Here is a 12826-nt window from a genome sequence, read left to right as displayed (position 1 = left end):
GTCCCTCCGTTTGAATGCAGGAAGCTCATTGCTGGTTATTTGCTGAAGAAAGAGAGAGGCAATCATTTATTTGATGTCAAAAACAGTCTGTCACTTATTTTATTCTGTCTTCTGCCTCAAAAGAACAGCTCTTCTCTGCTTTGGATATTCACATCAGTGAGTCTTGAAGCACCAGCTTGTGGTGGTGGAATGATCTGGTGGTTTCTGCTCCCTTTCTTTTCTCATTTCAACTTACAATCTTTCTTCTCATTTCATACGGGCCTGGGTCATAGAAAATTTTGGTAGCTGATCTGCCGTGTCTTACCTCAACTGGTGCTACCTCCATTCCATTCTGTGGTATTGATCTTTTTCATGCCATGGTATCTGGATACCACTAGATTTCATCTTTGTAAGCAATTCTAGATCTTGACACTTATTGCAGGGAAATTCCCATCATGCTTCTGACATGAAGAATTCTAGGTCAACTCTCACGCTCCTTCCATCCTTCTTGTGGTCTAATTTCACTGTTTTTCAGAGACCATTCTTACTTGTGCCTGATAGCCATGGATTCCTCCTTCCCTAATTTCGTTGATAACAGAGTACTATTTTCCATTAACAGAGTACTATTTTCCATTCTGTTTTGCTATTGTTGTTGCATACTCTGATGATAGTGCTGTTATTGTTCTTGGTTTGGCTGTGTTATAAAGGAAACAGGACTGAAAATGCCCTTACGCTCACCTTTAACTGAAAAATCAGTGCTAAGTGTTTTATAAAACACACTATTTCAGTCCATCCTCAAAGCAACCTTAAGCAATAGGTATAGTTAATCTCATTTTGCAGGTGAGAAAGCTGAGGTTCAGAGAGTTAAAGTAACATGGCAAAGGTTTATCATTGGGAAATGGCAGAGATGGGCCTTAGTGCTAGGAGCTGTCTACTACGAGGCCATAAAAGCATATTATGTTAAATAATAGTTAGAAAGGGTAAGTAAATTAAAACACTATAAAAGCTTTTTTGGTAATAATATAATTGCAAGGTCCTGAGGATATTCGTGTTTGGAGGTAGGAAAAGGAAATAACTGATTTTCATTCATAAGGTGAAACATTGATGTAAGTCCTCCTCCCATTACAACAGTGAAATAACATTGATTTTCACAGTGCTTAAAGATTTGTGATATGTTCTAATTACTGTGAAGTCTGAGGTAGTGTGTGCGCTTTAAACACTTTTGATAGCACTTAGACATTCTGTAACCACACCAAACATACCTTTTAATAAGACTTTTTTTGGCACAATGAATCTCATTTGTCAGTGGTTTATTTTTGCCTCTTGATAAATCAGAAACAACAAGCCATTATTTAGCAAGTAAATTATTCATTGTGAGTTTAAGAAAATATCACTTTATAGAAGGTTATTTTTACTATTCAAAATGGAGATATTTTTATTTTAATATTAGGAGAGTTAGTTCAAATCATATGTTAAGCTGTTCAGATTTGAAATTTGTGTCTTATGTGAAATTAATTCTAATGGTATATTTGGAGATTATGGTGAATTAAATATGATTGACATATTTTAACACTATGCTTATGTTTATGCTTATGGTGTTTGCAAAAGAATTTAAAGACTAACTGTTATAATTTTTACAATTCTTATTCCCTATTCTCTAGTTTCAAATGAATTCTTCTACTATGAAGTTCATTAGAAGTTGAATATGATGTAGAAGCAAATACTTAGTTTTAGAACATAAGCTATAAATTTTAAAATTATCTTAAGGGCTTAATTATATAGATATGATTATATTTTGCATCACCCTCATTTATCATTTTGTTGGAATTAGTTGGAATTAGTCCTCTTCATAATCAAGAATACAAACTTCATTAGATGTTAGCTCAGCGTGGCAGTGTTTTTTCATGGCATACAGATAAATCTGGCCTGGGGTGAGTTTTCCTAGAATAACTGTATTTTCTGTATTGTGGCATTATTACACAACTTTAGGGGTTACACTGTGTTCCAGGTACACACTTCCATTTGCATGCATAGTAGTTTATATAAATAGTTCTACCAAGAGGTACGCACCAGACAGACCTATGTCCAGGCATACAAGCTTATGATTGTCTAATGCCATAGTTATACCAATATGATATCAGTCATGTCACATATGTAGATGAGCATGAATTAAACTGGTCAAAAACCATGGGAATCCCATATTCAGCAAATGGGTGATGAATATTTGTGATTGACTGCTGCATGATTTGCCAAAAGAGCTAACACAATCTCCTCAGCCAGAATATAAAATTCATAGAGTGAGGATATATTATGAGAGGTTTGGGGATTTGATCGGAGATGTAAAAGAAACTTTTCACTCCAAACAAATGGACTAAAGGTATATTTTATTTTACAGAGGATAGTAAAGGAGATAGTCTGCAAACAGATCCAAATAGGTCAAATATTAAGAGGGAAAAACATCAGCTCTACTGGAAATGGAAAACATCCACATCAACTGAGATAGCAGCAGATTCAAATAGATCATATAATGAGAGGGAAAAACATCAGATCGACTGGAAAGGGAAAACATCCACATCGACTGAAGGGAAATGACACAAATCAACCGGAAAGAGAAACACCAGGTTGACTGAAAAGACAATACATCTGATCAATTATTTACAACAAATTAATTATTTTATAATAAATCAATTACTTCACAACAAATCAATTACTCATAACATCCACGCCCCACTGTTGGGAGAGTCCTTTCAATCAACACGGCTGGGCGGGGATCACACATCCTGGGCAAGGTGTCCCTTCCACAAGTGGAACTCTCACTAGGCCTCGGTTTTCAGCAGTTTTTTATAGCATCAATAATTTTCAGAGTAAACAGTTACAGAGTGTTTTTCAGAGCAAGCATCCGGTGTTTCCATGCACAAATGTTTATCAGTGGCATACATGCACTGAGCCTCCTGGCTATCATTCCAGCCTGGCAGTTGTGTACGTGCATTGTTTACCTTGGTTATCATCCCAGCCCGGCACAGATGGGCAGTCTGCCCCAGGCTGTGGAGCCCAAAGGGTCTTGAGATTTTTACACATTGCAACTACCTCCATGGGAGAAGGGCCAGTTCCCACCATGCAGAAAGCAGCTTTTATATTTCTTTTTGTGCTGGTGGCTGTGGGTCAATGGAGCGGCCAAACATGGCTGTACTCATGTCAAGACAGGATATTTAATCTTGGACCCATGGGTCCAGAGTTCTTTGTGGGAATTGTTATTCCCATGAAATTGTGTAAAAAATTCAGTTATGGATTTGAATGTGCATTTTTGGAAAATCTAAAGCTTTCATCACTTTCTTCAATTTTGTAACTCAAAAGTGATGAAATAGCCCCACCACAGGACAATAGAAGCAACAAAAGACATGGAGATAGGTAGAGAAAATAAATCAAGCCATCTAGAAAATAAAACTTTTTTTTTTTTTTTTTTTTTGTGAGGAAGATCAGCCCTGAGCTAACATCCATGCCAATTCTCCTCTTTTTGCTGAGGAGGACCGGCTCTGAGTTAACATCTATTGCCAATCCTCCTCCTTTTTTCCCCCAAAGCCCCAGTAGATAGTTGTATGTCATAGCTGCACATCCTTCTAGTTGCTGTATGTGGGACGCGGCCTCAGCATGGCCAGAGAAGAGGTGCATTGGTGTGCGCCCGGGATCCGAACCTGGGCCGCCAGTAGCGGAGCACGCGCACTCAACCGCTAAGCCATGGGGTCAGCCCCAAGAAAATAGAACTTTAATCTTTCTTTTTCTTTTGCTTAATGATGTGTGTGATGGAATAGCATGTCAAAGATAAAGGAGTTACCTCTTGGCTTTCTAGTCATAATATCCATAATGAAGCTTTCTCGAAGAGGCACATATATGTGGACAATATTTTAATGATGTAGGTAAAGTGAGATATGACCACAGATGGGGATATTGGCAGCAAACTAGGCCATTTTCTTCTACGTGTTCCCATCATGAAACAAAGAGCCTCCTGGATCAGTGTTGAGCAAAGAAATACCAGATTTCATATAACTAACTGTGCAAAATGAGTCCTGTTATATACTTATTGGGTCTTAAGGTGCCTACATGAAATTAAGTGAGTTTGGTAACCACCCAGCTTCTAGGATGCACACAAGCGATGCTACATTATTGCACATCTTTAGGGATGACATTGTTTTTCACAGACTTTCGTTCGCATTAACTATAGTGTATGTAAATAGTGCCTCCAAGAGATGTGCCCCAGACAGACCTATGCCCAAGCATGAAAGTTTATGATGGTTTAATGCCATACTTATGTCCATATGATAACAAGACTGGCTTTACAAAGAAACATGATACTCTGTAAAATAAAAAATATATTTTAGTTTGCTCCTATATATATTCCTACTTGCCTAATCTATGATTTTCTATTGTCACTAAGAGATACCTAACAATAACAATAACAATAGCAACAACAAGAGCAGCAAAAACAACAGTTTGAAAAATAACATTTGAGTCTTTGAGCTAGACATGGAGAGGGTTGAGGTCAGGAAAGGTTTCTCAGTGAGGATAATGTAGCAATAAAAATGACAAAAGCAGGGGCTGGCCCAGTGGCATCTCGGTTAAGTTCACGTGTTCCACTTCAGTGGCCTGGGGTTCACAGGTTTGGATCCTGGGCATGGACCTACACACTGCTCATTAAGCCATGCTGTGGCGGCGTCCCATATAAAGTAGAGGAAGATGGGCACAGATGCTAGCCCAGAGCCAATCTTCCTCAGCAAAAAAAAAAGAGAGGAGGATGGGCAACAGATGTTAGCTCAGGGCTAATCTTCCTTACCAAAAAAAAAAAAATGGCAAAAGCAGATAATTATTGAACAACTACAATGCCTCAAGCTATGAGATAAGCCCCCAAATACTTTGTAAGTGAACAATATCAATATACTCACTTCTCACATGAATCTTGACTGAAGAAAGAAAAGAGTTAACTAAAATAAGAAAAGTAAGATATAACAGGCGAAAGGAACATCATTAATAAAGGTAAGGATAAATGAAATAACATGCTGTATTTGGGACCTGCAACCTGTTTAGTATAATTGGAGAAAAACCTCCTGATATATCAACTAGGAGGTTACAATTCTAGATTGGAATAACTGAAACCGTTTATAAAGTGAAAAACACAACACGTTAGGTTAGGGAAACAGCCTTCAATCACTTATCCACATCCTTCTCTGCTTTGGGCATCCTCAAGTATCCCTGACCATGAACACTTCTATGGATTGGCGACACAGGGGCTCTTTTGTAGGCCTATTATATTTTTAGAGATTCTTCTAAGTAAAAACAACAACAACAACAATTCTCACAACATCACAAAATCAGTCTCCCTGATTTCCACTCAGGCCCTAAGTTTTACCATTTAGATTCTCAAAGATCCAATGACTTTATTTGTGTGGCCCTTATGGTATCTGAAAACACCTCTTCACATGCCTCTACTCGGACTTTTTTCAACTGATAACACAAACATAATTAGAACAACAACATTTGGAGAGTTAATGTTAGACCTAAGTATTTATTTTTCCTCTTCTTGGAAAACTGTACTCCAGGGATAGTGTACTTTCAGCACCTGTTATCAGTTTTTCTCCACCTGTTATTAGTGTATTGTATGGTGTCAAAATTGTCAAAAGCAAATAATCTTGAGAATACTAGTTCTTTAAATAGCACAAAATATTGGAACCATTTACCATTTTAATAACGGTTATCAACTCAGCTATGTTTGCTTTAGAGGGTAGACCCCAGGCTGAGCCACAAGAAGGTTAAAGGTGAAACCAATAGGAAAAGTACCTCATTGACTTATTTTGGTTCAACCTCACTGTTAACATTCCACACAAATTACACCTAGGCCCACATATGAACTACCAGCCAAAGGTTTAAACCACATGGATAGTTTGAGGACTGCTCACAGATCTGGTATTCATAAATAGGGTTTGTTTGAAAGAGCAGGAACAGTAGTATGGTGAACCCAAGATGATAGCAAAGATTAGGTGCTTATAGCTGTGGCGAGTCTTTGCTGAGAAGTTATGGGTTCACTGCAGTCTGTGACAGCAGAGGATATTTGGAAATCCTAAAAACAAACCTGAAAGACTTGAAGCCTCGAGGGACAGAATTAGATGTAGGAACAACTGGGGATAGGGGAGAATGGACAATGGGAAGGCCAACAGGTAGAGCTAGTTGAAATTATGCGATGGAGTTTTTGAAGAGGTAAGGTCAAAAATGTTGAACTCTTTCCTAGGCTTGCCTACAGGGAATTCCTACTGGCCACATTATGCAAGATAATCCTTGGGTTATGTTATATCCTATACGCCTCATCCAGTACTTCTTACTACTAATAAAAAGCATAATGAGTTATTGGTGAATGCTCAAGTTCAAGTCATAGAATAAGTAAAGAATAATAGTTTATCTTCAGTACAGCCTAAATGTTTTCTTTAAATTTTATTGGTAAAATACATCATGCATGATGGGGTTTTCAAAAGCACTATATCATTGAGATTCAGCTTTTAAACAGTGTATACTTTGATGTATCATAGAATCCAATAAAAATGCTAAACCAGGCCGTTAAATATTTATGTGCCGTTTGTATATTGTGTTGAGAAGGGACTTTAATTAGTTTGCTGTACAAGAGAGAATCTACATATCCATAAGGAGAAGAAACGTTAAGATGAATGTTCTAGCCATAACTTCCTACATAGAATGCTTTCGGGTCCAATCTGGAAACTATTCGAATAGTATTATAGAAATAAGAACAAGATGGAGTAAGGGCAGAAATATATAAAATGAAGATTACTCAATCAATGATAACGTTATATTGTAATTAAGTCTGATGTGATGAAATGTAAATTGCATAGCATGCAGAGGACATTCTATGGTCTGATAAAGTAAACTTTCTGTTTAGCTGAAGGTAAATCAAAAAACTCATTTTATTGCCTTACTCATGACAGTTCTGACACATTCTTAAGATTTTAATTAGTCTAATATCTTGCAATGTCTCAGGAGGGACGCCTGGGGAGTTGGATAGTACTTTAGAGAAAGAGAGGGTTGGGCTCAATGAAATCCAACTCTCCCATGTCTGAGCTGTGCAAACTTGTGCAGGTTATTATCTGAGCCATATTATTTTTGATTTATTTATTTATTTTTTTTTTAAAGATTTTATTTATTTATTTTTCCCCCAAAGCCCCAGTACATAGTTGTCTGCCATAGCTGCACATCCTTCCAGTTGCTGTATGTGGGACGCGGCCTCAGCATGGCCGGAGGAGCGGTGCCTCGGTGCGCACCCGGGATCCGAACCCGGGCCGCCGGCAGCGGAGAGCACGCACTTAACCGCTAAGCCACGGGGCCGGCCCTTATTTTTGATTTATTGATTAGCTATACTAATAATTTTCATGGAGTCTTTGTGAGAAGATAAAATTAGAGAAGTTATAGTTTAATTAATAATTACAATTCTTGGCTCATAATAGATGCTCAGCCAATGTTCCTCTCCCCACTGGTCTCAAAGTCATTATCCTGCATATATTTTTATTCCTCTATTTTCATTTTCAATTAATACATTTCTGCCAAGTCTTCCTGTCTGTCATGACTATGATTTCCTGTCTGTCTTCAATGCCACAATTTAAAATAAGATACTTAAAAGAATTAGCTTTCTAAAGGATCAGTCACCTACCACTCAAACTCCTCCAATTCATGTAACTGTATTAATTCTTCTAAATTACTGATTCCAGATTAAATTTTAAACCTTTGCCCATTTTTCAAAATCCTCATCTGTACCTCTCTAAACACAGATTTCACTAGTCCACAAATGAAGTCTTGCTCTAAATGGTGGAGAGTAACCATGTAAACATAATACACACACTAAGAACATCACCTACACACTACTTTCTTCATTTTGCCTCCAAGTAAAATAACTCTTATCTCATTCTCTGTGAGTCAGTCGTTTTACCTCTCTACGACTCAATATCCTCATCTATAAAATGGGTATAATACATATTGTCTAGCACATAAAGTAATGCTCAGTAAATATCTGTTGTCATTGTTAGAGTTGTTATTAAACTCTGCACATCCTGAGAACACCACTTCCCCTGGAATTTTTCTATGACTATGTCATTTCACAATGGTCTTGCTCCTTTGAACTCTATGACATTTGATGCTGATCACATTACACTGGAGATCATTAATTCACTTGGTTTTGTTTAAGCTTTGACCTCCAAGTAAAAAACAATTATTTGAGGGCATGACCTTTGAATTATAATTATTTTGGATCTCCAGTAGAATTGTGGGTATAGTGAAATGAAGAGTGAATAAAAACTAGCTTTTAAATATAGTATGTATTAAATACGGTATGTAACACAGCCTTAGTTCTTTATTTTGTTGTTCTTGTAATTAATTTTATATTACTGTGCTTTAGATATTTTGTTCCATGTTCAAATAATACAATTTATTACTTTAGTTTCCTGACCCCTTACCGGAGAATTCTTCTATTTTCAATCCCCTCCCCAAAACATATGTGCTTATAGAAAGGGATCCATTGATTAGAAAAGTCATTAATTCATTCATTTAGAATTTGAATTAAATTTTAATACTTTGATCAAGTTTTGCAGTATCAATACAATTACTGATAAATGGCAGTGGAGGAATTAAGTGTTTCTTGAGTGACTTTTCCCTTCTTGTTTTGGCTTCTTTCCAATCATGCTTTTCTACAAAGCATTCTATGATTTTATTCGTCTACACTTCCACCTTATATTGTTCCACTGAGCACAGAAGTCAATAATTCATCACCGTTAATAGAACTTTAATTAATGGTAACAAATTAGAGAAGCATAACTGAAATCACCAAGTTAAGGTGGTAGATATCCTATATGGAACTTGGTGTTAAAAACTTAGGTGGGATTAACTAGTAAACTTTAGAGTTATTCAGGTCTTTTGATTCCCACAATCAGTGGGTAAAATCAGAAGCACAGAGTTCAAATTCCAATAAAGAATAAAAATTGCATTTAAAATAAAATTTCAAACCAAAGAAAAAATGCCAATCAGTGAACGTACTGGGCTTGACATCAAATAGTAATATTTCTAACTATCAGTAATATTTGGTGAAGAAACTCGTACTAAATATCTGGTACATAAAAGAAGGCTGGCAGGGGTCGCCGGGTGGCGCAAGCAGTTAAGTGCATGCGCTCCGTTGTGGCGGCCCCAGGTTCACTGGTTCGGATCCCGCATGGGCACCAACGCATGGCTTGGCAAGCCATGCTGTGGCAGCATCCCATATAAAGTGGAGGAAGATGGGCATGGATGTTAGCCCAGGGCCAGTCTTCCTCTGCAAAAAAAAAAAAAAAAAGAGGAGGATTGGCAGATGTTAGCTCAGGGCCGATCTTCCTCAGAAGAAAAAAAAAAAGGCAGGCAGAATCCTATGACCTCGGGGAATTCTCAAATGTGAAAATAAGAACAATGCTAGGAGATAGGATAAGACATTCAAAATTAAAAGATATATATTCCAAGAAAAAACTTTATATTCTTTTTGAAATCATCTAGTCCTTTTTGAGGGCTTATCCATTTGGCATATTGAAAACGAAACTGGATTACCGTTGTCCCCATGTATCCGCGGTCTTACTTTCTGTGGCTTCAGTTACCCGCGGTCAACGAAGGTCACTGAATACCACATGGGTAAGAGAGAGAAAGACCTCATTCACATAATTTTTATTACAGTGTATTGTTCTAATTGTTCTGTTATTATTAGTTATTGTTGTTAACCTCTTACTGTGCCTAATTTATAAATTAAACTTTTTCATGGGCACGGATATATGGGAAAAAACATAGTACATATAGGGTTCGATAGTATCCGTGGTTTCAGGCATGAACTGGGGGTCTTGGAATGTATCCCCCGTGGATAAAGGGGGATTACTGTAATTATTTAGGAAATGCAGAAGAAAACAACAAATGGCAGAAGCATTTCTTTTATTCTGAATCATTTCCGATTTATAATTCTATGACAATAGTATTATCTGGCACATAGTTAGGTGCTGAAGAAAATTTACTTTATTTCCTCCAGTGTCTAATATTTTTCTACAGCAGTTCTTTCTAGTGCAGTTACTTATACTTTATAAGATTGAAACAAAAGTCAAGTAGCATTAAGACAAATGTGTTCTATCAGAGTTTTTCTTAACCACATGATAGCAGCTCCCCATTGTTATATTTTAAAAGGTTTCAAAGACTAAATAACATGAATATAATCTCATGATTGAGTAGAGAGACACACCAAGGACTGACAATTTTCCAAGCTCTATTTATTCTATTTCATAATGTGGGTTTAATATTTCCCACAATACTTAGTTATGGAACACTCATTCATACCCGATGGCAGAAAATTATCCTTAAGGAGACTTACATTCACTCTTTTATTTTGTTTAGTAAAAATGGAGGGTAGTAGATGAAAGACGAAAATGTACAGAACCAAGAAAGGAGGATTATGAACATTCATATGATCACAGTGGATAATATATGATGTGCCAGGAACATAAATAACTTATAATATGAGGACTGAGCATAGCAAAAACGCTGTGGGCCATGAAACTATCTGAGCAAGATGGTACATATGCACATATATCTTCAGTGAAATCTGAATTATATTCGAGATCACACTTTTTTTTTTTTTTTTCAGAAAATGTCAATAACTGACCACAGGATTGGAACACAGTCAGCTACATCATGGGGAAAACATTACGACCTGTTTAAAAACCATGATGTTGTCTCTATCCACAACCATATCATAGTTACCCCTGCAATCTGGGTATTGCCAAATTATCAACCTCTATTGCCCGACACAAAGAGAGGTATTTTTATAACAGGAATTTGAACATGGACTTTGGAGCGAGATATGACTGTGACACTTATTTGCTGTCAGATCTTGGGTAAGTGACTTAACTTCTCTAAGTCTCATTTAACTTATTTGTAAAATGTCAATAAAAATAGCATCTCCCTGGGATGGTGGTGAGAATTAAATGGAATGATATTTGTAACATATTAAGTCCTACTCTTCTTCCCATAGCATCTTGTGCTTTTTTATATACCTCTCAAGATGTATTGTAATCATTGATTTGCTTGTACTTTTTATCTGGACTCAGAGTGCTTGAAGAAAGAAACTGTCTTTTGTTCTCCTTTGTGCCTAGAGCAATGCCAGATACATGGTGGATACTCAATATATGTCCATGAATAAATGAAAAGGTGTGGATGCCTTTGGTAATCTGATCAAAATTTCCCAATATTCTCCTCAGTCAACTTTCTCTACTCACATGTTTGGTCCTATTTGTCCCATGCAACTTTCATGTACCTAACTTTGAAAAAAACATTTTGCTAAAGATATAAGATGAACAGGAAGGTGCTATGGAAGAGTGCAAAAGTGATGCAGGATAGAGTTCTTTATTAGCCCCATCTCTTGCACCTTAGCTGCACCCTCACTCAGACCGATCACCTCACCTTCCTCTGAACGTGTGCTCTTCCCTCTGTTGGTAAGTACCAATTACCACAGCTCATATTTACTCCCGACCCATCTCTTCCCTTCTTAGGACTACATAATTATCCCTTGACCTCTGACTTCCAGGTGGTTTTAGCCAGTGGAGGCACCAGCCGTATATCTTAGGCCAGGGAAGAGAGATGTTGGGATATTTATTCCCCTGACTACGTTCAACCTGGCTTTTGTGGTTCAGCAGTGACCCTCTACCAAAGGCCACAGCTCCTATCAGGTGAATCTCTCTATCCAGCTACCTCTCCAGGTTCCTTTAACTCCTTCCCTTCCTGCCCCCTTATACAAGTGGATGGCAAATGCTCCCTCCTCCCTACTGTAAATAACCCAGGGGTACAGCACTATCCCTTGTGGTTTCCCTAAACTTACCCATACTTTATAGATGAGCTCCTTTATTAAACTCCATTCAAATTACCCAGTTTCATTGTGTACTCTACTGTGTGGCCTTAGACAACTAAACCCCTCTAAATCTTTCTGTCTTCATGTGTAAAATGAAGTTAATTATTGTACCACTGTGGTAAATATTTGTGGATTAAAAATATTACTTATGTAAAGTACCCATTACAGGAATTTAATTTGGAATAAATGAGTTGAGACACATAAAGTATTTAAGACACTGATATATGGAACAAGTTCAATAAGTGTTAAAATGTATTACTATGATCACCTCATGACAAATATTCTTTTCTCCTCTGGTATTATATACTTTTACTTATCTCTTATCTCAAGGTGTTATAAAGCATCTCTTTAATGTGTATCTACCTCAGTAGTTTGCAAGTTCCCTGAAGGAAGGGTTCATGCTTCATTCATCCTTCTATCACTACTGCTTATCGTAGGGTGGGGCACACCAGACACTCATAAAATTTGTGGAAAGCCTGGATGAGTTCATTACTCACAATTCCTTTGTCAAGAATAATCAACATGTACAGTTACTACACTTAATATAGTATGAAAGATCAGTTCCTTTAATTTGTTGTATGTATTTTCCACAGATATGAGACACATTTTTTGAGAACATGATGATGGTTCCAGTCAAGCCTTAGTTCCTGGAACCTTACTGAGAAATGAAATGATTGGGGTGATTATGTCCGTGACAGGCCTCTACAACATCTGCTAAAGTGAACTTGGGCTATGGAGTAGGTAAGATTTCACACAGTGTTCCATTACCAGTAAAAAGACATCTTTCAAGTTTGATTTTTTCTTAGCTGAATTTGTTGTTTGTGAAATTGTATTTGAAACTGATTATTTTAATACTTATTGCCTGTCACAATTTAACCATCTAAGAAATCTTCAAAA

General features: G+C 37.0%; 1 long non-coding RNA gene across 1 annotated transcript in view; it reads left to right on the top strand.

Annotated features, from left to right (window-relative positions):
- Positions 1–12546, top strand: part of LOC147913122 (uncharacterized) — a 40348-nt gene extending 27802 nt beyond the window's left edge. Inside the window, exons 2-3 of the long non-coding RNA XR_015549187.1 lie at positions 10670–10919; positions 12523–12546. This is a non-coding gene — a long non-coding RNA (uncharacterized LOC147913122). The remainder of the gene's footprint in view (positions 1–10669; positions 10920–12522) is intronic.
- Positions 12547–12826: the final 280 nt, after the last annotated feature.

This window comes from Ceratotherium simum, chromosome 30 (genome assembly GCF_057802395.1).
Source record: "Ceratotherium simum simum isolate JZ-2026a chromosome 30, ASM5780239v1, whole genome shotgun sequence".
Taxonomy (NCBI): domain Eukaryota; kingdom Metazoa; phylum Chordata; class Mammalia; order Perissodactyla; family Rhinocerotidae; genus Ceratotherium; species Ceratotherium simum.
The sequence above is the reverse complement of the archived record's forward strand: the minus strand, read 5'-3'. Positions and strand labels throughout refer to the sequence as shown.